The 26,586-nt window shown below is 38.5% G+C and overlaps 1 protein-coding gene across 7 annotated transcripts in view; it reads right to left on the bottom strand.

Moving 5' to 3' along the window:
- Numb (NUMB endocytic adaptor protein) overlaps positions 1-26,586 on the bottom strand; it is a 122,426-nt gene that overhangs the window by 69,954 nt on the left and 25,886 nt on the right. For all 7 annotated transcript variants that reach the window (XM_041657963.1, XM_041657964.1, XM_041657966.1 and 4 more), the window contains one exon: positions 3,349-3,433. The gene's annotated coding sequence lies outside the window, so the exon portion shown is untranslated. The remainder of the gene's footprint in view (positions 1-3,348; positions 3,434-26,586) is intronic.

Below are 26,586 nucleotides of genomic sequence, written 5' to 3'. Positions count from 1 at the left end.
TCGGGAGGCAGAGGCAGGCGGATCTCGGTGAGTTCGAGACCAGCCTGGTTTACAAGAGCTAGTTCCAGGACAGGCTCCAAAACCACAGAGAAACCCTGTCTCGGGAAAAAAAAAAATAGATTATGACACTATGTAACCATCCTGCTGGCTTTCTATGTGTATTTTCAAATCAAGTTCAAACTCAGCATTTAGTGACTCAGATGCTCAAAACAGCATCCAGACATAAATGCTCAGTAAATGTTCACATACTAAGGTATTGCCTCTGCCTGACTCTTAACTTGAAATGGCACTTTCCATAGGTAACTCATTAGGAATCTTTTCTTTCCTGAAGCTTATTTCCATATGGGGCATGTTGTTTCTTTCTCCTGAAATATTTTCCTTCTAGACTCTTTAAGGGCTTATTTCTTCCTCATACTTCAAGTTTCACCTTCGATGTTGTCTCATTGATGAGGTCTTCTTTTTTTACTTTCTAAATACTTTTCTCTATAATTCATTTTTAAAAAGATTTATCTATTTTAAAATTTTTAATTTTTTAAAAATGTGAGTGCCTTGCTTGCACATATGTACATATATATCTGGCTACCAGAGAAGACAGAAGAAGGCATCAGACCCTTCTGGAACTGGAGTTACAGATTGTTGTGAACATTCATCTGGGTATTAAAAACTGAACCCAGGTCCTCTGCAAGAGCAACAAGTAAATTTAAGCACTGAGTCACCTCCAAGAACACTGAGGTTTTACAATGAACAACGTTATTGATGAGCTAAGGAACTAAATTCTAAAAAGCCCTGACGCATCAACACTGGCTAACCACCGGCCTCTGTTCTTTCTACTCGCTGGTTCTTCATCCCCCACGTGGAACTTACGGTTCCCGAGCCTGTATATGCCTGCTCATGCGATCAGAATTCCCCACTTACATATAAATTCACTATCCAGATTCATCCTGGTTTAATATCTAATTTGAATACAGATAGGACCAAATTGGCCCATTCCCAGGACACATCCACTGCTTTAGAAACATGGTTTGGAAACTCATTAGAGAGCTGTCTCTTCTCAATACACTTTGCTGCCTGCCCTCCTTCCTCATTCTTCTTGATTGTGAGACAGAAAACTTGGCTGACTCAAGAAACCAGCAACATTAGATACCATCAACTGCAAGATGTGCCATAATTTTATATTCCACTAGAGAAAAATGCTGCTGAAAGTATTAATGAATGTCCATTAATTATGAAAACTCATCAAAAATAAAGGAGTGATGCTTCCTAGTTCCAGAGATGCTAACGTCTTTGAGGAAGGAGTGAAAAAAGGTGGACTGGGAGAAAAAGTGAACAGGAGAAAAGGGGAATTACCATTCTATCAACAACACTGAGTTTTCCAGAAACCACAGTAAGTATAAAGATATGGATCACTGTTGACTCATTTAAGCTTCGTCAGCATGAGGAGGAAGTAGCAACTGCTATTTCCTGTTTCCATTTGCCTGCTCACCCTGGTTCATCCCTTTAGCTTTAGACTGTCTAGACCACCATGTTTTAGATGTATCTCTTCTTGACTATAGTATATCATTGAAACTTGTTTTGTAATTCAAATTGAGTACGATAGAAAGATATACATATGTACACACACACTTTTTAAAATAAAACCACATGTGGACTTATAGACTACAGACCACAGCTCATGATAGAAAGATAAAGACAATTAGAAATTTTACACTTGAAAATATATATAATTAATAATAAAAATTAATAATAAAAAAACTCACAGGCTAGTACCAGCACTACAAAAAAAAAAAAGGAGGGGAAAGAATAGTTGATAAGTATCTATCTTAAAGAATCATAAGTAAAAAAAAACTCATTAAAAATGAGATGAAAATAGCATTCCTAATAACACCTAAGATTATTCAGTCAATTTTCTCATTATAAAACAATGTAATCAGCAAAATTGTATTTTTTTTTCTTTTTAAATCTTAAGAGATGGTGGTAGCACAGTCTTTAATCCCAGCACTTGGGAGGCAGAGGCAGACAGATCTTTGTGAGTTTGAGGCCAGCCTGGACTACAAAGTGAGTTCCAGGACAGCTAGGATTATTATACAGAAAAACTGTCTCAGGGGGTATATATATATATATATATATATATATATATATATATATATATATATATATATGAGTATTGGAGAGCTAAGAATTGGAACAGGAACTACTAGATAAAAAGCTATGAGAGGGTGGACAGATGGCTCAGCAGTTAAGAGTAATTAAGGACACTAGCTGCTCTCCCAGAGAACCCAGGTTCAGTCCCCGGCACCACACGGTGACTCACACTATCCATAAGTCCAGTTCCTGGGGATCTGATGCTTCGGATTTCCAAGTGCTCCTGCACACATACTGTGACCACACATACACCCAAGTACATAAATATATACACAGGATAAAATAAGAAAACATTTTTTAAAATCATGGGAGGGGATAGATATGACCGAAATACATTGTTGATATTCCATGAGAATTCTTCTATACACACATGCAAACAAACCTAAAACTTTAAATGGGAACAAAGTTTTCTAAACAATGTTATGCATAAACTCAGGGTTCTACCATGCCTTCCCTGCCATTATGGCTTCAGACTCACTGAGGATGTGAATCAGAACAACCTCTTAGGTTGTTCAGTCGGGTGTTGTCATCACTGTGACATAAAAGTAACCGATACAATACTAGGATCCTTGTAGGTGTCAGACCAGCAATCACCCAACATGGTTTTACAACAGATGTGAATTTCATCAAATTAGTGATTTTTCTCTAGGTCTAATCTACTCAAGTTTAATTTGGTTTAAGAATATTGTAGCCTAAACCTTGTATTTCCCATTTGATAATTTATTAGCTGCTAAAAGATGAAAATATCTAGTTGACATTTATTAAATGTTGACTATGTGCCAGGCATACAGTAAGACAAGTGAAGACAGGTATAAAAGTGTCTTACATGAATTAAATTATCTACTCGCAGCAATCCCACCAGGTGGACAGCAGCACAATCAGTGTTGTACAGAAAGGGAAACTCACGCATGAGTTAAATAACTTTCCCAATGTCACACATGTGAGCACGGAAGCTTGAGAATCTCTACCCGTGCTATCTGTCTTCAAAACCCAAGCCCTCAGCTACTATGCTATATTGTATTTCACAATACTTAAAGAAAAATTAAAAATTTAGGAAGGACAAAAACCTCACCATTAAAAATTATCCAAAGGAGTTAGGGAACACTTAAAACAGTATTAATGCCAATATAACTCATCATAGGTTGGTACATCACAGCTATTTCAAAGTATCTTAGCCTTGATTAGTAGTTTTGAAGTTGGACAGACCTGGCTCTGAATCTTGGCTGTGCCTTTTACAAGCTGTGTGACTTTGGACAAATTTCGTAACTTCACCAAGTGTCAGTTTCCTCATCTGCAAAATGAGAATAATAAATGTCTTATACAATTGTTCTTAGTGACACAGACACAAAAATAAAAAGAGCTTTTCAATTTTTGTCAGAAAACAGCTCTGCAGTCATGAGAGAATGAAGATCATCACTCTAAGTCACTGAGCAGTTTCAAGATCCACACGCTGATAGAAACACAACAAAGAACTCCACAAACACAAGCCAAAAGCCTAGCGATAAGTCATTCAAATTTCTGCTCTGTGTTTCTGCAGCATTAGGCGACTTAGGGCCTTGCAGGCACCTACTGAGTATTCTGAGATATACACCCAACCCCATCACTGGATCCTGGCAAAAAAAAAAAAAAAAAAAAAAAAGCAGAAAAGGGAAGATCAAGGGATCAAGGGGCACAAAAGAGGAAGGTATATGTCAAAATGGATCAGTTCCTGACACTGTCAGGAAGGAATTTTAATGGAAGAAAAACAGAAAGGATAGAAAATGGACTCCAAGTTGTAGAATACAATGGAAATCTATTCAGAATGACAGGGATCTCCATGAGTAATCCCAAAGTCTTACCCATTTTTTTTTTCCTTTTTTTCACATTAACTAAGGCAAAAAAAAATTCTTTTTCTTGTAGCAAACAGAAACTCTGTTATGTGTTAAATTTTAAAAAGTCATTGATAATTTGATTTTCTGTTCTGTGTATTTCTTTCAGTGTCTCCCTAAATGTATAGCCAGTAAAGGACAAATATAGAGTTATAGTTAAGAATTGGGATTAGACTTTCACACATGAGACACTGTGAAAAGGAAATCTGTTTTGCAAAATTCAGTTTAGATTTATTTATTTTATTCTATGTGTATGAGTGTTTTACCTGTATGTGTGTGGTGCGGGATAATTATCTGTATTCTGTCAATCATGTTTTAAATAAATACTGATTGGCCAGGCAGGAAGTATAGGTGGGAAAACCAGACAGGAAGTAGAGGTGGAGCAAAGAGAACAGAAGTATTCTGGGAAGCAGGAAGCTCCTCTGCCATTCCTGTCCAGACCACAGAAGAAGCAGGATGTGACCTGCCCCACTGCAAAAGGTACAGAGCCATGTGGCTAACATAGATTAGGATAATGGGTTAATAATATACATTATAAGAACAAATAAGTAGTCTGAGCTAATGGGCCTATCAGTTTTATAACTTATGGAGATCTCTGTGTGATTTTCTCTGGGACTAAATGGCTGGAGGACCAGACAAGATGGAAACCCTTACAAGCCAGCCCTCATACTACATGTGTGTATGTGTACCACCTGTGTGCCTGGTGCTTGTGGTCAAAAGAGAGCATCAAACCGGGCAGTGGTGGTGCTTGCCTTTAATCCCAGCACTTTAATCCCAGGCAGAGGCAGGTGGATCTCTGTGAGTTCAAGGCCAGCCTGATCTACCAGAGCTAGTTCCTAGACAGCTCCAAAGCTACAGAGAAACCCTATCTTAGAAAAACAAAACAAAATCAAAACAAAGAAACCAAAACAAAAACAAAAACAAAAGAAAGATGGACAGACAGACAGACAGAGAGCACATCAAATCTCCTGGAACTGGAGTTATGGATGGTTGAGAGCCAAACTCGGATCCTCTGCAAGAGCAAGCAGTGCTCTTACCACCAAGCCATCTCTCCAGCCCCAGGAAATCTGCTCTGTTCTTAAATATATTTTATCAACTATTAGTGTGTGTGTGTGTTTATATGAGGTGTGTGAGCATGTGCCATACTATGTGTGGAAGTCAAGGGACAACTTTATAAAATCAGTTCTCTCCTTCCACCTTTATGTGGGTTCTAGTGATTGAACTTGGGTCACCAGGTCTTAACCATATTGCCAGCACCAAAATTAAAATCTATACAGACCAACAGTATATCAACAGCCTCTAGTTTATGAGAGCTACTATGCATGCAAATTAAGCTATAAAATGGTTTCAAGACTAAGAACAATTCAGATCAAATAGTTATGAAACATCTACTATGTATAATATAACTACAATATTTAGTCTCAGGAGTACAGAAAAAAAGTGATATCATCTCAAATCTCCAAGTTCTCACAATTCAGAAAATACCTAAAAATAAAAACCTATATGAAAATTATTAAAATGCAATTGCTACCTGCTTTAAAAGGAATTTGAGATTACTGAGAGAAAAATGAAGAAAGGTTTCTTGAAACATAAAACACTGAAAAATGGAACTCAAACAACTCTAACTTTGAACATAAAAATAAATAAAAATGTTATCCTTTTGTCAACAAGATGCATAAAGACTGTTGGTTACTATTAACTATGAGGGAAGTGAAAAATAAAAATGTACTAAATAAATCTAAAAGAATATTTTCGAAAAGGAGATCGATAACAATAATTTGAAAGACTAACATAAAATTCATTTGAAATAACAGACTATTCATTCACTTTTACTACTTTAGAAACTACTAAAAAAATTCTTTAGAGCTAGGCTTCCACTGTCCATATTTATCTTGGCATTCTGGTCTTTATACTCCCATGAGAACGGCCCATTAAGCTCTGCTTACAACATTGTAGGTGGAGTTCTACCTACACACAATAGAAAAGCCTACAAATCATGTGGTGAGGTTTATCATAGAAGCCCACTCCTCGATACCAATTTCTGCGTTAGTTTATTCTCTCATTGCTCTGACAAAAGACCCAACAAAAGCAAATTAAGGAAGGTTTATTCTGGATCACAGATTGAGGGCATATACATCATGGGAGGGAAGCTAATGTGGCTATTCACGGTCAGGAAAAGAGAAGGATGAGTGTGGGCACTCTGCTTGCAGAAGTGTGTTTTCTGTTAGCCTTTCCTGTTTCTCAGTATAAAATTTTAAGGTTGTTAAGAGACTCATAGAAAACGGGTCTTCCCTCCTCAGTTAAATCACTCTGGCAACCCTCTCATAGACATACCCAGAAATGTGACATCTAAGGGACTTTCATTCCAGTCAAATTGATAGTCAAGATCCTATGGTTTTAAGTTTTTAAAATCAACTTCTGAAAAAACTAAAAACATAATCTTAAAACAAATCTGAATTTTAATTCCAATGTCAACAGTAGCAAACATCAGACAAGTTATTTAGAATTTCAACTCTTTAAAAAAAAAAGATTAAAAAGTTGTGCTAGGCATGGTGGTACATGACTTTAATTCCAATATTTAGAGCTAAAACAGTAGAAAGCCTGCAATTTACTTTCACTTGGTTTAAAAAAAAATTAATCCCAGGATTCAGGAGGCAGATATAGGCAGATCTCTGTTAACATGAAGCCAGCTTGGCCTACACAGTGAATTCCAGACCAGCCAAAGCTAAATAGTGAGACTCTATCTCAATCTCCTTCCCCCACAAAAAGATAAAGTTGTAATGTTTAAGTAAGAAAATAAATGTACGGTATTTGGTACAAAATATGTGCCGAACTGAAGAATTCGTTCCCTTACGTCCTCCTCCCTCCTCAGGGTGAAGCTCTATTATGGTAGTCTCACACAGCCCATTTCCTTCACCCATTTGGTTTCCTCTGCCTGGATGCATGTAACACACTCAAATTCTCATTCCTGTTCAAGTTTACACTTAAATGCTGCCTCTTCTCCATCTCCCACAACTAATTTTATTTCATGTGTTATTTAACGTTTCTGTTCTAAGTACTGTCTCAATTGCCTGCTTGAAAAGAACGTATCTCATTCATTTCCATTCTTTCTACTAACACAAACCACAGTTTTGCACATGGTAATCTTTCAAATATTTGACAAATACTATTCTAGATTTCTCATTACAAGTGCATATCATGCTGAATCCTTTCTGGCATTTTATGAATAAAAAGATAAACTGTCACTACTGTCTGCTGTCTTCAGAATCTCTGGCCTTCAGCAGGTGTTAACATCTGTATCTTGTTTCCTGGGCTGCCCTCATGCTCACAGTTGGCCTAGGTTCAGGGTCACTCTCATGTGTCACCACACCTTGGCTTAAAAATTTTAAAATAAATTCATAGAAGTAGTTGTGGAAAACGAAAGTAATCCAAATCCAATTTCTTTGTAAGAAAGCATATTATTAAATAGGAAATGTTTAAGAAATCCTCAAAATACCTGTTTTACAAATATTTGGGGCAAATTAATATAGAACACGAGGTTCTTGAACAACAAACAAGAAAGTCAGGTCCTTCTGTTCTTATATTACTAATCTGTAATTTTTCTACATGATTGGTCATTCCTACAACACTTTCTCTTTAAATAATGAGAACTATTTTTTGTCTTTTTAAGAATAAATGACAGTGGGGTAAAGTGGTACACTCATATAATCCTAGCACTTCAGAGGAGAAAAAGAATCAGGGGTTCAAGGTACATCAGATACACTGGGAATTCAGAATCAGTCATGGCTACATGAAACTTTGTCTAAAAAAATACAAAATCAACCAACCAATCATTCTCCACATTAATTTCAAATTTCTTTACAGTTCATAAATAAGAGATGTTAATTTAGGAGTTTTAAGATAAACTTTTGGTTTTATATAATCTCAAAAGAGAAGAAAACTTGTAAGACTCTATTATATTTTGTCCTCCTTACTTTATCACCATGTTTCACACCTTATTTCTTTCTTTCCCCTGGAGTCAGGTATCCCTGGTGGGCCTAGAACTCCCAAAGATCTATCTATATCTGCCTCCTGAGTGCTGGGATTAATCTCACACTTTAAAAACAAACAAAAATGTGAAAATGAGCTGCAGATACCATGCCACTTAGCCCTAAGAATTGCCCTATACTTTCTTAGGAATGAGGATACATTCCTAATACAGCTAAACAAATGAGCATTATAACAACGTGACACTTTCTGTAAAATTATTTGCCTTAGAGTTATTTCCCCAGTTCAAAATATATTCAGGACCATGAATTATAGCTACTAGGCCTCTTCAGCATGCAACCTTCTAAAGTAGCTCTTCAGACTTGCTGCACCTTTTGTCCAAGAGTCTCAATTGAATGGAACAGTTATTTTTACAGAGCAACACTTCATTTATGTTCATCTTCATTTATTTCAGGTTAAGAGAAACTACAGATGGAAAATCATGGAGTTACTTTATATCCTGGTCCACAGGCTGAGACAGACAGACACTGAGCCTGGCGTGGGCTTTTGAAACCTCCAGGCCCACTTCCAGTGACACACCTCCAACAGGGCCACATCTCCTAGCCCTTCCCAAGTAGTTCTACTAACTGGTGACTAAGCATTCAAATATATGAGCCTACGAGGGCCATTTTCATCAAACTACAAGGGGGAAATGTCACACTGACCAAATAAGAATACTATTAATTTTTCAGAAACCTGAAACATCTTTAAAATGATATACTTTTTTTTTTTTATCTTGGTATGGAACATTTCATTTCTCCATGAAACATTCAGAGGTTAGGTCGTGGGAAATAACTTTAATCCGAGAATTGTACATTTTCTTTCCACATATTCTGCTTTGAAATAGGAAATGATATACTTTTTGAAAGCTACACTAATTAAAAACTCTTCTGAGAGCCTGAGAATTCTTAATATGTTATCTTTTGGGCAATACTTGGTAAATTACAAATTTCTATTTTTCTTAACAAAAATAACGAATGGGCAAATTACTGCCTGCTTTCTCTTACTATATTCCTGTTATGTAAAGCATCTACTGGCTCTTGGTGACAGAGGTGGCTGGCTCTCCATCAATATTTCTTGTACTACTGTACAGATGTGTACAGGGGCCACATGTTATTTCAGGCTAAAAAGATATTGTTGCTTCCTGAGCTGATTATAAAAAAGCATGTAGAAATAATTGGAGATATTTAAGCCTCCTTGAGGAAAATTAAGCTTGGTTCCTGTATTCTTACAAAGCAAAAAGCTACCTTCTTACAAGGTTATGTTAGACCATTAGAGCACCCATAATTAGCATTTTTATTTTATAGTTTGTGTGTATATAAAATCCATGATTATATCTTCCCCCCCATTTTCCCATCTGATGTTTGTCTGTTACATATTGCATTGTAGACTGTCTTCATGTAGTGTGGAAAGCCATCCTGTGTCCATCATTCATACTGCAAATGTCTTCCAATATTGAAAAATTCTAAAGGCCAGATGATGTGGAAATTTCTGTGAAATACTGTTTTTTGGACACGGCATATATGATACACTCACAAATACCATCTTTTTTTTTTTTTTTTTTTTTTGGTTTTTCGAGACAGGGTTTCTCTGTGGTTTTGGAGCCTCTCCTGGAACTAGCTCTTGTAGACCAGGCTGGTCTCGAACATCTTTTGAACACGACATAAATGATACACTTACAAATGCACAGAAGCTGTGGTTACCTGAATAAAACCTGCACAAAGATCATAATTCTAGCATGGATGGGAGAGGCTACCAGATGAGGAGCTAATGGAAGCTGATGGCTGCTGAGGGAGTGAGAATCCTTCTTGGGGTATACACATATATACCCATACACATATGGGCAGCACTTGTTGGATTTAACAGATTATTTAAAAAATAATAGGACAAGAAATTGGGAAGGACATGTGTTATGGGGGATCTGGGAGGAGTTAGAAAGAAAAAAAATAAATGTGTATGACCTTGTTTCACTGTATACATGTATGAAATTTGAAGAATAAATTTAAAAACTTAAAAAAAATGAAAACCATTTATTAAAGGTGCATGCTTTTAATCCCAGCACTTGGGAGGCAGAGGCAGGTATATCTTTGTGATTTCGAAGCCAGGCTGGTCTACAGAGCTAGTTCCAGAACAGCTAGAACTGATACACAGAGAAACCCTGTCTTGAAAAACAAAAACAAAAGAACATCATGGAGTTAGAATTAACATTAAACTTAGTTTGGTTCTAAAGTAACTGTTTAGGCTGAAGACATTTAAGCCCCAGCACTGCAGAGCAGCCACATTTTCTTTGATCTACTATAGTACCAAATTTATAACTTTATCAATAAAAGATACCTAACATAACTCTACAGAATAAGTAAGTCTGTCTTGGGACAGAGGAGACTAAAGAAAAAGTAGAGTCAAATTAATGATCAGATTAGAGCTAGAAAACTGTTAAGAAAAATCCTTACTATGGCTTACAAAGTTTAGCATGATTTAGCCTTTACCTACAAGACCAACCATCCCAGTCTTCTTTGAAACTATAAACCTGCCATCTTTCTCATCTCAAAGTCTTCAATGGTTCTCACAGGCATTGCTTTCCCTGAAGTGATCTGTATATCCTTCAGAGCTTCGCTCAGACATCACTTCTTTAACCACCTCCACACTGTAACCAAACCAGCTACCGCTAGAAGTTTATAATACCTGAGCCTCTCCTTTACTGTTTATTACAATTTTAAATTAAAAAGTGAGTATTCAATAACTGTTTTTCTTACAAGAATGTAAGTTGTATGAGGGCAGGATTCTTATACATCAAATTAATGAATCAACATATGTTTTAAACTATTAATTTGTTATTTTATAAGTTATTATTCTTAATAAGCTGAGATATGTATTTCCAGTTATAGCTCCAGTATTGTAGCACCCCTTTTATCCAACCAATTCTGGTACAAAAACTGTTTTTAAAACAAAGAAGCTAGAGAGATAGCTCAACAATTAAAGAGTGTAAAATTGTAGAGAACCTGAGTTCAGGCCACAGCACCCACATCAGGGAGTTCACAACCACCTATTACTCCAGTCCTGGGGGTCTCACACTGTTTTCTGGCCTCTGAAGGCAGCTACCCCTCCACACACGAGTAATTAAAAATAAAACAAACCTTTAAAACAAATAAGGAGACAAAGCAATTGGGATTACGGAGCATATTAGAGAAAAACAAAAAGTAGAGGTAAGCCTCGCATTTTCCACTACCTTTTCTGAAGGACCAACAGTAGGTCAGAGCTTTTGTAATTCTAAGGCAGCTGCAGAGAAAGAAATTAGAGTCCAGAGCTACTGAAACAGGCAGAATTTGAGGGGCTGTATTTGTTAGGGTTTCTATTACTTCAATGAAAAAGGGTGACCAAAAAGCAAGTTGGGAAGTAAAGGGTTTATTCAGCTTACACTTTCAAAGCACTGTTAGTTATTGAATGAAGTCAGGACAGGAACTCAAAATGAGCAGGATCCTGGAGGCAGGAGCTGATGCAGAGGCCATGGAAGGGTGCTGTTTACTGGCTTGCTCAGCCTGCTTTCTTAAAGAACCCAGAGATGGAACCACCCACAATGGGCTGGGCTCTCCCCCATCAATCACTAATTGAGAAAATGCCTTACAGCCAGATCTTATGAAGTCATTTTCTCAAAATGTTCCCTCCTTTCAGATAACTCTAGTTTGTGTGTCAAGTTGACAGTAAGACTAGCTAGCACAGGGCTGAAAGTCCAGAGAAAATGCAATCACAGAAAAATAACGCTAGATATCCAGTATTACTTCTGTTCTCCGAATAATTTAGTGAATCCTAATCCGTGGGTAAGGCAAGGTCAAGAATTAAGCAAACGGCCTGTTTTAAAGTATAAAAATAAATAAATAGAACTTTCAGATTAACTAAGAAAGAAAAAATTAAGAGTTCAAGATCTGTCAAAAAGAAAGAACCTGGCAAACACCCCAGGATTCCATTTGACACCCCTGAAGAGCAACACTTGAAGTAAGGGAAACTGGATTTAAACCAGCCCTTGAGAAGCCTAAAACAAAGGCTCGAGCCACCTCAAACCCACAGATGAAGGTCACTGGCTTCTACTTTTAACTACCATTAGAAGAAAATTAAATCCTCTCTAGTGAGCCATATTATCAAGAGCATCTATCATTTCTCATATACAACTTTTGACATTCATTTTAAAAATTACTAGGAAAGGTAACAGAGAGGACCAAATGATTAAAAATCAAAAGAAAAAGCAGACAATAGAAAAACAAACAAAATGAAACAAAAAAACCAAAAGGATATAAACATTGTAATTACCAAATACAGACTTGAAAATAACTATGATTAGCATGTTTAGGAAATAGGTGACAAAAATTGCCAGAGAACTGCAATCTATTAAAACAAACAAACAAAACCCTAGAATTCTAGAACTAAAAAATACATACTATATAATTAGCAATATAGCAGATGCCTTTAGCAGTAGATTGGACATTAAGCACACTAGAAAATACATCTGTACAAAACAAAAAGGTTGGGAAGTACAGAAAACAGCAAGAATGGCTAAGGATGCAGCTCAGTTGGTAGAATGCTTGCCTAGCAATGCAGGAAGCCCTGGGTTCAGTCTCCAACACTGCAGAGAACAGGTACAGTGGCACAAGCCTCTAAGTCCAGCACCAGAGAGGTGGAGGCAGGAAGATCAGAAATACAGATCACTCTTGACTACACAGTGAGTGGAGGCCAGCCTGGGGCATATAAGAACTTGGGGGAGGACTGACAGAGCTACCTGTTTTAGTTCCTGTTTCTCCTGGTTCCTGTTCTTGTGGAGGAACTGTCTGTTCTGTTAACTATTATCCTTGTTTTTTATCCTGACGAGGAACAGTGCCCCTGTTAATATTAAAACCAGGCTTTGCCAGGCGATGGTGGCGCACGCCTTTAATCCCAGCACTCGGGAGGCAGAGGTAGGTGGATCTCTGTGAGTTCGAGACCAGCCTGGTCTAGAGAGCTAGTTCCAGGACAGGCTCCAAAGCCACAGAGAAACCCTGTCTCGAAAAAACAAAACAAAACAAAAAACAAACAAACAAACAAAAAAAAAAACAAAAACCAGGTTTTGCTTGTTAAAAAAAAAAAAAGGAAGAACTTGGATTTGTTTGTTTGTTTGTTTAAAAAAGAAAACAGCATGATAGACAGATGGAACTCAAGGAATGATTAACACAGAGATATCTAGAATGTAGAAGAAAATGAGCAAGTAAAGCTGAAACAACATTAGAAGGGGTAGTACAGGCTTTACAAACTTGACAAAGGACAAGTATCAGTGATGGACTTTAAGTGTTTTAACATAAAGCAAACACACAGCAGCATTATTTAAAAAAAACACAGCTTCTTTAGCTACAGCAATAGACTAGGAATACAATAGAATGATATACTTGAAAGGTTGAAAGGAAATCATTTCGAGCCAGGAATTCTATGTCTGATGGACAGATTCTTCAAAAATTAAGTCAAGTATGTGTGTGGGAGGCACATCTAAGTCCCATCACTCTGGAGGCAGAGGCAGGTGGAGCTGAGTTCAAGACCAGCCTGCTCTGAGTTACAGGACAGTCAGGACTGCTACACAAGGAAATCCTATCTTGAAAAACGAAGAAAACAAAACAACAAAACAAAAAATAATTAAGGCAAAATAAAAAAGCTGTCTATTAAGAAAACTTCAGACGGAAGCATGATAACAGGAAAGAAAAAAGCACTGCAAAGAAGAAGCACAGATAAAATTAAATAACCATGGGTTATTCCAAATAACAATGATATCTCAACAAGAAAGTCTATATGGGAATAATAATTGGAATGAAAGAGCTATAAGGCACAGGAAAAAAAATCAGTAAATCATGTGCAAAACCGAGATGTATATTTACTTTGCTTAAATGTAGGCCACTGATCCCCAAAAAGAACCAACTGTGCTCCCCTTACAAGCATCTGTTTGCTATAGTCTGGATCTTAAATGACTCTCAAAGGTCTATGTATTAAAAGCTTGCTACGTATTTTTAACTTAATAGTTTGGAACCCAGGGTCTAGTACATGCTAGGCAATGCTCTACAGCAGAAGTCATGGGACTTTTAGAGGTGAGACTTAATGAGGAATCTTCTGATCACTGAAGCAAGTCCTTTAAGTGGATGCGGACACAAGCTCCTTCCTCTTCCTCTTTAATTTACTTCCCAGTCAGAAAACAGGTGGTGGCACCATGCACAACCACCATGCTACGACTGCCCCGTATAACAGCTAATACTGACTGTCAACATAACTATCTAGTATCATCAAAGAAACAAGCCTGTGTGCACGGCTATAAGGGGTTCCCTAGCTCAGCTTAACTGGATAGAGGAGGGCGAGCCACAGGAGACAGCTGGCTGAGCATGAGCATTCATTGCTTTCTGCTTCCTGACCAGATACTGTGCGGCCAGATGCCACAAGCTCCTTCTGCCAGGACTTCCCCACTATGATGGAAGTGTCCTCAAACTGTGAACCAAAGTAAATCTGGTTTCCTTTAAGCTGCTTTTGTTGGGTATTTTTTACCATAATAACAGTAGTAATTAGAAAGACAGCATACAGAAAAGTGGAATCAGAAATGGGGTCACTGCGGCACTAAATCTGATCATGTGGCTCTTAGGCCTTTGGAAGTGGTCTGTAGAAAGAGTTTAGAACTATTGGCTGAAAGCCCTTGAATACCTTAAGTAGAGCTTAACAGGCCATTTGAGTAGGAGCTTGGGAAGATAAGAATGCTCAGAAAAATAAAAAAATAAAAAAAGAATGCATAGAAAAAATAGACAGTAGCAACCAGGCTCAGGAACTCTCAGAAGAGAAGAACTGAACTGACTCACTCATGTGACACTGCATTTTGTTCATGTTCTGAGAACTTGAATACTTGAATTTATATTATTTTTTTAATTTATTTATTTATTAAGGATTTCTGCCTCCTCCCCGCCACCGCCTCCCATTTCCCCCCTCCCCCGATCAAGTCCCCCTCCCTCATCTGCTCGAAGAGCAATCAGGGTTCCCTGACCTGTGGTAAGCCCAAGGACGGCCCACCTCTATTCAGGTCTAGTAAGGTGAGCATCCAAATTGCCTAGGCTCCCCCAAAACCAGTACGTGCAGTAGGATCAAAAACCCACTGCCATTGTTCTTGAGTTCTCAGTATTCCTCATTGTCCGCTATGTTCAGGTAGTCCGGATTTATCCCATGCTTTTTCAGACCCAGGCCAGCTGGCCTTGGTGAGTTCCCGATAGAACATCCCCATTGTCTCAGTGTGTGGGTGCACCCCTCGCAGTCCTGAGTTCCTTGCTCGTGCTCCCTCTCCTTCTGCTCCTGATTTGGACCTTGAGATTTCAGTCCGGTGCTCCAATGTGGGTCTCTGTCTCTGTCTCCTTTCATCGCCTGATGAAGGTTAATATTCAGGAGGATGCCTATGTGTTTGTCTTTGGATCACCTTCTTATTTAGCTTCTCTAGGAACATGAATTATAAGTCTCAATGTCCTTTATTTATGGCTAGAAACCAAATATGAGTGAGTACATCCCATGTTCCTCTTTTTGGGTCTGGCTTACCTCACTCAGGATAGTGTTTTCTATTTCCATCCATTTGTATGCAAAATTCAAGAAGTCCTTGTTTTTTACTGCTGAGTAATACTCTAATATGTATATATTCCATACTTTCTTCATCCATTCTTCCATTGAAGGGCATCAAGGTTGTTTCCAGGTTCTGGCTATTACAAACAATGCTGCTATGAACATAGTTGAGCATAGACTTTTGTTGTATGATAGGGCCTCTCTTGGGTATATTCCCAAGAGTGGTATTGCTGGATCCAGGGGTAGGTTGATCCCGAATTTCCTGAGAAACCGCAACACTGCTTTCCAAAGTGGTTGCACAAGTTTGCATTCCCACCAGCAATGGGTGAGTGTACCCCTTTCTCCACAACCTCTCCAGCAAAGGCTATCATTGGTGTTTTTTATTTTAGCCATTCTGACAGGTGTAAGATGGTATCTTAAAGTTGTCTTGATTTGCATTTCCCTGATCGCTAAGGAAGTTGAGCATGACCTTAAGTGTCTTTTGGCCATTTGAAGTTCTTCTGTTGATCCATACTAAATGTGGGTGATACTATTTCATGGTTTAGGGTTCGAGAATGCACAAAAAAAGAGAAAGTTGTTTATAGTAGCCAACAACTAATATAGAAACTAACAACTGGTCAAAGTGTAGAGAGTAAGTGATGTTCTAATAAGTATCTATATTACTTCCTCCCAGGAAAAGAAAAGCAGAAAGAACGCTAAGTGCCAGACCAAAGAAGAGTAGTATGAAGTTCTGTCCTCTGGATATGACATAATCAAGATGCTCATGAATTAACAATAGCTGTGGCTACTGAAGTAAGACATGCACTAGATGGGTCTTTTAACATTCCATTGTGGATGGGGTGGGAGGGCTGTTTTAAATCTTCAGTGATGCAGGCACTAGTAACTGATCCATAGTCCAATAAGAACATTCTACCCTCAAGCTCAGGCAAGCAACTTTTACTAAAACTCAGTGAGTCAGCAAACAAAAATAAAAATATGATAGGAGGAAAACTTGTTGGGAAGGAGTTGAAGGAGAGTAGAAAGGAGTTGAGCAAGGATAACAGAGTAATGAAAATGTCCAAAATATATTGTATACATATGTGTGTACATATTTATATAACACGTACACATGCATACACACACATGTAAATGTCTGTGAAAACCAAAGTTAAATGCTAGAGGCTATTGTTAATGTTTTTACTTCCCTAAACAAGTTTGTTTGACCTATCTACATGAGATGTGCTTGATCGCATGTGGGTAGGAATAAGTGGACAGGATGTATGCTTGCCTCTGATTGGACCTGATGGGAAATGCATTGAATTATGGGTTTTACCTTTTTAAGTCCCTGCAAAATGGGACTACAATGACGTGGCCATTTTCTGGAAATTCAGAGATGGACCTAGCCAAAGCCCATTCCTCTGGCCAGTATTAATTAAAGCTTGCTTCAAATTTGGCTCAAAATTGTGTAGTGGTCTTATTCGCAACTAGTGGGATTAATATTAATCCTCTGAGTGATTATTTAGAAATGGCTGCGGGATGAGGCAGGATACAGAAACCTTCATTTACAAGTAGTGGTTATTACTGATAACATTTAGAGCAGGGCTACAATGAAAAATAGTAAGTGCAGCAAAAAGAAATACAAAATATAATTTGTAGAGGAAAAGAGCACTAGAAGCTTAATGATGAGGCCAGGGCAACTTTGGAAGAAAGGCTGCAGTTATCCAGGAAGTTAGTGCTATTACGGAAAGCTTTGCTCTGCACGAGAAAAAAGGAAAGGGTGTCTCTCCAGGCATGGCTCCACCATCAAAATTTCCAACTAAAGAAAGGAAATCAAAGTAACTGAGCAAAAGTGCTGATGGTGATGTGATTCCAAGGGAGCAGGGTTCATCCCAAATGGACAGTGGAACTTGACATTGCTCTTCAAGTGATGCTGGCTTTAGAGGCAAGAAGGATGATGCTAAGAGTGAATGAACTATGGATTCTTCCATGCAATTCCTGAGCATTCATCACTCTGCTTTCTGACTCTGGATATAATATACCAGCTGGCTTGTAATGTCTGCAGCTATGACTTTCCAATCATGATGGACTGCACCCTCAAATTTATAAGCTAAAATAAACCCTTTCTTCTTTAAGTTACTTTTGTCAGTTTATTCTTGTTAGCAAGAAAAAACATGACTAATAAACCTTACCATAAGCCAAAGTAACAGGGCCAGCAGATCACAGCCTTAAACATCCACAACTGTGAACTAACAGTTTCTCTGTGGAAGATTATCTTAGACTGCTGCTACAGTAACAGAAAGCTTACTGGCACAATGATAACTTACGGGGACATTTTTGGTCTTCATGTCCAGGTTCATTCTACTACTAACTGTGGGAAGACCAGAGACATGCTGCTAAAGATCCGATAAGACAGGCCTCACAGCAAAGATTTATTTGGCCTAAAATGTTGACGGTGCCAAGAACAAAAAAATCCCTGAAATAAGATGGAACAGAAGAGTGATGTGGGATGTCCTTCTGGATATGTGTTGCTTTTATTGGTTGATGAATAAAGCTGTTTTAGCAAATTCCAAGGAGAGAGAGAGAAAGAGAGAGAGAGAGAAAAGGCTGAGTCAGAGGACACCCCATGCAGCTGCCAAAGGAGAAACACACCTGCCAGAACCTTACCAGTAGGTCACAAGCATCATGGTGATACACAGATTAATAGAAATGAGTTAATTTAAGATAAAAGGGTTAGCTAGAAATACTCCTTAGTCATTGGCCAAACAGTGTTGTAATTAATATAGCTTCTGTGTGATTATTTGGGTGGCCAGGAAACAAATGTGTAATCTCTGTCCACAAAATGGCGCCCATATGTTTGGGGCTAACCTTCACGACCAGCCTCACACTTTGGGTCTGGGTGCTTGTATGCCTACTCAGGGTTAGAAGGAAAGTAGCTGAGAGCATGTCTGTCACTCAGCACCCCTACCTTGGACAGCAGCTGGATCAGGTCTGCCTGTCTCTGCCTTCCAAGTAATGGATTAAAGATGTGCACCACCATTGCACATAGGGTAGAGTTTTTAATTAAAGGGATATTAATGGCAACTGCTCAAACAAAGATCCCACCCCTTGAAGCCTTCCCTAATTACTCCAATACAGTATGATGCTCCCTCCACTGTTCCCCATATCTCTCTTCAGATAATTTTGTCACAGGAATCATTTTCCTATTATATGTCTTCTTTATAAGACTGAGAGCCTTAAGGACAAAACTAGACCTTAAGTAGTCTTGTACTTTTAAAAAAATATATTTATTTATAAAAATGTATAAATATAGAAATACATTTACTTATGTATTTATTTGGGGGTAGGGTAGGCAATGCCATGGCATGCACAGAAGTCAGTTGTCTCCTTCCACCACGTGGACCCAGGGATCAAATCATAGTCAGTGTCTCAGTCAGGGCTTCTATTGCTGTGAAGAGACATAATGACCACGGCAACTCTTATAGAAAAAAACAATTCATTGTGGCTGTGATGTAGGTGGGTCTTCTTTCTATGTGTTGCTTTCATTGGTTAATTAATAAAGAAACTGCTTGGCCTGATAGGTCAGAACAAAGGTGGGTGGAGTAGACAGAACAGAATGCTGGGAAGAAGGGAAGTGAGTCAGACTCCATGCCTCTCCTCTCTGAGACAGAAGCAGGTAAGAATCTTCCTGGTAAGCCACCACCTCATGGTGCTACACAGATTACTAAATATGGGTTAAAGCAAGATGTGAGAATTAGCCAATAAAAGGCTGAAACGAATGGGCCAGGCAGTGTTTAAATGAATATAGTTTCCGTGTAATTATTTCGGGTGTAAAGCTAGCCGGGTGGCGGGACACAGCTCGCAGCTCCTTCTACATGGCTGGCTTACAGTTTCAGAGGGTTGGTTCATTATCATCATGGTGGGACATAGTGGCATGCAGGCAGATATAGAGCTGGAGAAGGAGCTGAGAGTTCTACATCTTGATCCACAGGTAGTAGAAGCAATTCTGCAACACATTGGGCATAGCTTGAACATGGGTAACCTTAAAACTGTCCTCCATAGTGACATACTTCCTCCAACAAACCTGTACCTACTCCAACAAAGTCATACCTAAAAGTGCCACTCCCTACTGGGGCCATTTTCTTTCAAACCTCCACAGTCAGGCTTGGTGGTAAGCACCTCTGCTCACTGGGGGTTCTTGCTGGCCCAGTGTTTGTAGTCTTGACATAATTGTCTCTAGTACTCTGTGATTACTGAATATATACATTCAGACTCTGCTGATTAGACACACTACTTTGGACAACTTTACAACAAAAGAAAACCTCATTTTTCTTTTCTGCAACAAGGGAGATAATAAAACAGTAACCCATTTCATAGCATTATATAAAGAATTAAGCCACCCATATAAATGTACCTGGCCTGACTTAGTACATAAATAGCACTAAGGAAATACCATTGTGAGCTGCACGTGTCCTCTGACCTCCACCCATTTACCAAGGGTACAATGTCTCTGTCTGTCTCTCTGTCTCTCTTCTCATACACACATAAATAAATGTGAATTTAAAAGACACTGAGTTATCCGTGGGAACACAAAGATGTTCAGCATACTATTCTGTATAATTTTGTATATATGTGAAAGGTTTCATAACAAATTGTAGTTAATATTACTTTCCTGGCTTGGCACTCCTACTATACATATGTAATATATAAAATGAACACTTCACTGCTTTCTTGCTACAACTTCTTGTGAATCTAAAACCATTTCAAAATAAAGGTTAAAACAAAAAAATTCTGATAAATCTTACCTTACCTTCCTTTATTTTCCACTAACTAAACTATAAAACTGGACAAAGAATTAATTCTATGTAATACTGGAGCATCTAACAGTATCATAGTGCTGTATTCAAACACAGGAAAGTTATATAATGGTAACTTACATCAGTAAGACAACCAACCAACCACTATACAACTCTCTATAAGTTTTTTGTACCACTGAATTTTTTTAAACCAAGTTTTTAAAAAAGATTTATTTATTTATTTATTATGTATGCAGTGTTCTGTCTGCATTTATCAATGCAACCAGAAGAGGGCACCATATCTCGTTATAGACGGTTTGGAGCCACCATGTAGTTGCTGGGAATCACACTCAGCTGGAAGAGATGGCTCAGAGATTAAGATCACTGAATTTTTTTTTAATTCATTAGAAATTCACCAAGTAAGATTGTTCAATTCTATAAAGGAAGCAGAGGCAAGAAAAACTTGGTGTGTGCAGTTAAGTTGATACTAGTTTTTCAAATTTAAACTGGACACTTATTTCTCAAATAAGTCACAAATTGTTAAAATAAGAAAGAAAACTCCATCGAGACCAGCCTGGTCTACAGAGCTAGTTCCAGGACAGGCTCCAAAGCCACAGTGAAACCCTGTCTCGAAAAACCAAAAAAAAAAAAAAAAGAAAGAAAACTCCAGACTATAAAATTACTGGCATATTCTGGGAAAAGAAGAAAACAAAGGCCAAGCTATAAATCTTATAGTTTGTCTTATTGTACACTTTTATCTCTGCTTTTGATTATAATTGTGTATTTGTTATTTTGATAGCACAAAATAAAATCCAAAATCTATTTCTTTTCATTCTATTTAGGCATTTCAATACTTTTGACTGTTAACTTCATTAGATAGAGAAACACCTAAAATATTTAGCAAAGCATACTTCAAAGTATGTCTGTGAGGACATTTCTAGAGATGATTGGCAGACAGAGCAGCAACCAAGAAGAAAAAAAACCTGCCCTCAATATAGGTGGCACTTCTAACAAGCTGAGGGGGCGGGGTGGCAAGACAGAACAAAAGGTGGAAGGAAGGAAGGCCGCGTGTGCAAACTGCATTCTTCCTGAGTGAATGGTCTGCTGCGCTGCTGCCAACTGCCTGAACATCAGACTCCAATTCTTTAGCCTTTCAATACAGACTCAACCAGTACCTGAAGGGGACTTCCAGGCCTTCAGCCTCAGACTTGGGCTGCCTCACTGACTCCCTTGTTCTTACTTCCTACGTCTTGGACTGAGAAGGTACCTGGATTCTGTCTTTCTAAGCATGTGCACAGCCACTGCTGAACTGACTAGACAGATTTCAACTGTGTAAGACAATCTAATAACATTCTTTTATAAATCATATATGTATGATTGTATATATTTCAATTTTATTCCTCTTCAAAGTCCTAATAACTTTAGACAAGAAGAACTCAAATTTTTATTGAACACTCATCTTTTTCATCTATTATATATTTCCCCTTTGGTTTTTAAAAATAAACCTTTTATTTTATCTTTTTAATTTTTAAAATTTTTTTGCTATTATAATTACATCACTTCTCCCTTCTCTTTCTTTCCTCCAACTCCTCCCATGCAATTCCTTGGCTCACTCTCAAATGTATGGCTCCTTAGTTGTTGTCTACATATACATACGTTAGTGCATCTGTGTGTGTGTGCACATGCGTGTGCCTATGTATGTATTTCTAAGTACAACCTGTTCAGTATGTATACTCTTATATGATCTCAGGACCCTGGGTATTAGAAAACCAATTGAGGGCTCTTCCCTGAGAGAGACAATTTATTGTTCCCAGTCTCAGTGCCCCCACTTACCTGTGACTCTTTGTCAGATCTGAGGCCCCAAGCTTTCCTGATTTTGTTTGCTTGTTTGTTTTTTGAGAGGGAGGTTGTTTGTTTGTCTGTTTGGTTTTTCAAGACAAGGTTTCAGTATGTAGCCTTGGCTGTCCTGGAAATCAAGAGACCGGCCTGCCTCTGACTCTGAGGTGTGCACCACCATGCCCAGCTTAAGCTTTTCTTAAGATTGATTTATTTTATTTTATGTGTATGAGTATCGTGCAGGCATGTATGTATTGCACCATGCAATACGTCTGGTGCCAAAGACAGTCAGAAGAAGGCATCAGATCCTATGGAACTGGAATTATAAATGGCTATAAGTCACTATGTGGGTGTTGGGAAATGAACCTGGGTCCTCTGCAAGAACAAGTGTTCTTAACCACTGTCATCTCTTCAATCTCAACTCTTTCTTTGGTTTTTGAGATGAGGGTCATACTTTATAGCCAGGCAGGGTGACCTTAAACCCTCAATCCTCCTGTCTCCGTCTCTGTAGTGTTGGGATTATAAATATGTACAACACTTGGAGCGTGCCTAAATACAAAAACACATACATATTTTGAGACAAAGTCTTGCTATGTAGCCTTGGCTGATCTAGAATTTACTATACATATAGAATGGCTCAAACTTACAGCAATCTACCTGCCTCTGCCTCCCAAGTCCTGAAGATTATTACAGTGCATGCCACCATATCTGAATAGCTAAGGTTCAGTACTGGGGATCAAATCTGGGGCTGCACGAACTAAATTATTTATCTGGGTCTGTTAGATGGTTCAGTGGGAAAAGGTGCATATTGCCAAACCTGACAATCTGAGTTCAATGCCAAGGTTACCCAGGGCAGAAGGAGAGACCTTACTCCTAAAAATTGTCCTCTGACTTCCACATGTGTGCTGTGGCACTTCTGCACCCCTGCCAAACACACACACACACACACACACACACACACACACACACTAAATAATCTTAAAGATACAAACAATGGGGCTGGAGAGATGGCTCAGGAGTTAAGAGCACTGACTGCTCTTCCAGAGGTCCTGAGTTCAATTCCCAGCAGCCACATGGTGGCTCACAACCATCTGTAATGAGATCTGGTGCCCTCTTCTGGAGTGCAGGCATACATGCAGGCAGAACACTGTATATATAATAAATAAATAAACGAATAAATATTTAAAAAAAGTACAAACAGTGACAAATCATATCTCTGAAAGATGACAAGAAAAGCTGACTCCCTATAAAATGCTCTTACAATGTGATGCTGATAGTTTTGCCTTCAAGGGGTAGGGTTGTGTCACTTCCCAATTCTCCTAACCTACATTGACTTTTTTAACTTCTGAAAAAGCAGAATGAAGTAATACTATGTGACTTCCAAGCTAAGTAAAGTAAATCATGTGCCTTCATCCTCCTCTCTCAGGATGTTCTTTCTTGAGTCTAGGAACCATGCTGTGAGAAAGCCAAACACAGTCACAAGGAGAAGTGTAGTATAGGTGTTCTGGCTAACAGCCCAGGCTGAGGACTTGGCCAAGTCAGCATTCACCACCAGACACAGGAGCGAACAAGCATTCAAATGATTCCAGTTCTTAGCCATTGAGTCATATCCCTAGCTACCTCACCTCATACCACGTTAATGAGGACTAGCAAACCCATCAAGAATCTTAATCAAATTGCAGACATATATAAGCAAAACAAACATGCCTGCCAGGTATGGTGACGCACACCTTTTATCTCAGCACTCAAGAGGCATAAGCAGGTGAAATGTCGTGAGTTAAAGGCCAGCATGGACTACATAATGAATTGTAGGCCAGCCAGGGCTACAGAGTAAGACCCTATCTCAAAACAAAATAGACAGACAATCTTACCAAAAGCAATCTACAGATTCAATGCAATGCCCATCAAAATCCCTGCAAAAGCCGGGCGGTGGTGGCGCACGCCTTTAATCCCAGCACTCGGGAGGCAGAGGCAGGCGGATCTCTGTGAGTTCGAGACCAGCCTGGTCTACAAGAGCTAGTTCCAGGACAGGCTCCAAAGCTACAGAGAAACCCTGACTCGAAAAGCCAAAAAAAAAAAAAAAAAAATCCCTGCAAAATTCTTCAAAGACCTCAAAAGAAATGTACTCACTTCATATGGAAAAGCAAAAAACCCAGGATAGCCAAAATAATCCTGTACAATAAAAGAATTTTTGGAGGCATCACAATCCCTGACTTCAAACTCTATTACAGAGCTACAGTACTGAAAACAGCCTGGTACTGACATAAGAACAGACAGGAGGACCAATGGAACTGAACAGAAGACCTGGATATCAATCTATACATCTTTGAACACCTGATCTTTGATAAAGAAGCAAAAAATATTAAATGAAAAAAAGCATATTTAACAAGTGGTACTGGCATAACTGGATGTCACCATGTTGGAGAATGAAAACAGACCCATATCTATCACCATGCACAAAACTCAAGTCCAAATGGATCAAAGACCTCAACATAAAGCCAGACACACTGAACCTTATAGAAGAGAAAGTGGGAAGTACACTTGAATGCATTGGCACAGGGAACCATTTCCTAAATATAACCCCAACAACACAGACACTGAGAGAAACAATTAATAAATGAGACCTCCTGAAACTGAGAAGCTTCTATAAAGCAAAGGACACAGTCAACAAGACAAAACGGCAACCTACAGATTGGGAAAAGATCTTCACCAACCCCACATTGGGTAGATGACTGATCTCCAAAATATACAAAGAACTCAAGAAACTTGACATCAAAAGAACAAATAATTCAATAAAAATGGGGTTCAGAACTAAACATGAACTCTCCACAGACGAATCTCAAGTGGCTGAAAGACACTTAAGGAAATGCTCAACATCCTTAGTCATCAGAGAAATGCAAATCAAAATAACTTTGAGATTCCATCTTATACCAGTAAGAATGGCCAAGATCAAAATCACTGATGACAACTTATGCTGGAGAGGTTGTGGGGAAAAGGGAACACTTCTGCATTGCTGGTGGGAATGTAAGCTGGTACAACCCCTTTGGAGGTCAGTGTGGCAATTTCTCAGAAAATTAGGAAACAACCTTCCTCAAGACCCAGTAATACCACTTTTGGATATATATTCAAAGGATGCTCAATTGTGCCACAAGGACATGTGCTCAACTATGTTCACAGCAGCTTTGTTTGTCATAGCCAGAACCTGGAAACAACCTAAATGCCCCTCGACTGAAGAATGGATAAAGAAAATGTGGTACATTTACACAATGGAGTACTACACAGCAGAAAAAAATAACGACAGTTTCAATTTTTCAGGAAAATGGATGGAGCTAGAAAACATCATTTTGAGTGAGGTAACCCAGACACAGAAAGACAATTAGCATATGTACCTACTTATAGGTGGTTTTTAAACATAAAGCAAAGAAAGCCAGCCTACAAACCATAATCCCAGAGAATTTAGATAACAATGCGGACACTAAGAGAGACTTATATAGATCTAATCTACATGGGAAGTAGAAAAAGACAAGATCTTCTGAGTAAATTGGGAGCATGGGGTCCTAGAGGGAGGATTGAAGAGGGGAGGGGAGAGGCATGGAGGGGAGCAGAGAAAAATGTAGAGCTCAATAAATATCAATAGAAAAAAAATAAAAATAAAAATTGTGTTGGCTGAGCTGTGGTTGCTAAGATACTGCATGAGTGAGACCTTGGCAGTTCAGGGTGGAGGACCAAGGCAGGTGACAGAATATGCTATGCAGAGAGAGCTTGAGTGTGGAGTTTATTGAGAAGAGAGACGGGCCTGGGCAGTAGTGGTGCACGTCTTTAATCCCAGCACTCGGGAGGCAGAGGCAGATGGATCTCTGTGAGTTCAAGGCCAACCCGGTCTACAAGAGCTAGTTTTAGAACAGGCTCCAAAGCTACAGAAAAACCCTGTCCCGAAAAAACAAACAAAAAATAGATAATTGATGATAGATTGATGCTTTAAAAACTACTAAATCGCTGGAGAGATGGCTCAGAGGCTAAGAGCACTGGCTCCTCTTCCAGTGTTCCTGAGTTCAATTCCCAGCACCCACATGGTAACTCACAACCGTCTGTAATGAGATCTGGCGCCCTCTTCTGGCCTGCAGGCATACATACAGGCAACACTGTATACATAATAAATAAATAAACCTTTAAAAAAAACTACTAAATCTACAATAATTTGTAAGAAAATCCATAACTGTCATATAAGTTCATAAATACATTTGAAAATGCTAAAAAAAAACCAAAACTGCCCTAAGTTTTACCACTAATATCTTCACAAATATTTTATAACACAAAAAGTATATTACCCACTATCTAAGAGCTGGATGCTT

The sequence above is a fragment of the Microtus oregoni genome, unplaced genomic scaffold (genome assembly GCF_018167655.1).
Source record: "Microtus oregoni isolate MIOR12 unplaced genomic scaffold, Mior012 000009F_ref0000495, whole genome shotgun sequence".
Taxonomy (NCBI): domain Eukaryota; kingdom Metazoa; phylum Chordata; class Mammalia; order Rodentia; family Cricetidae; genus Microtus; species Microtus oregoni.
This window is presented reverse-complemented; position numbering and strand designations above follow the sequence as displayed.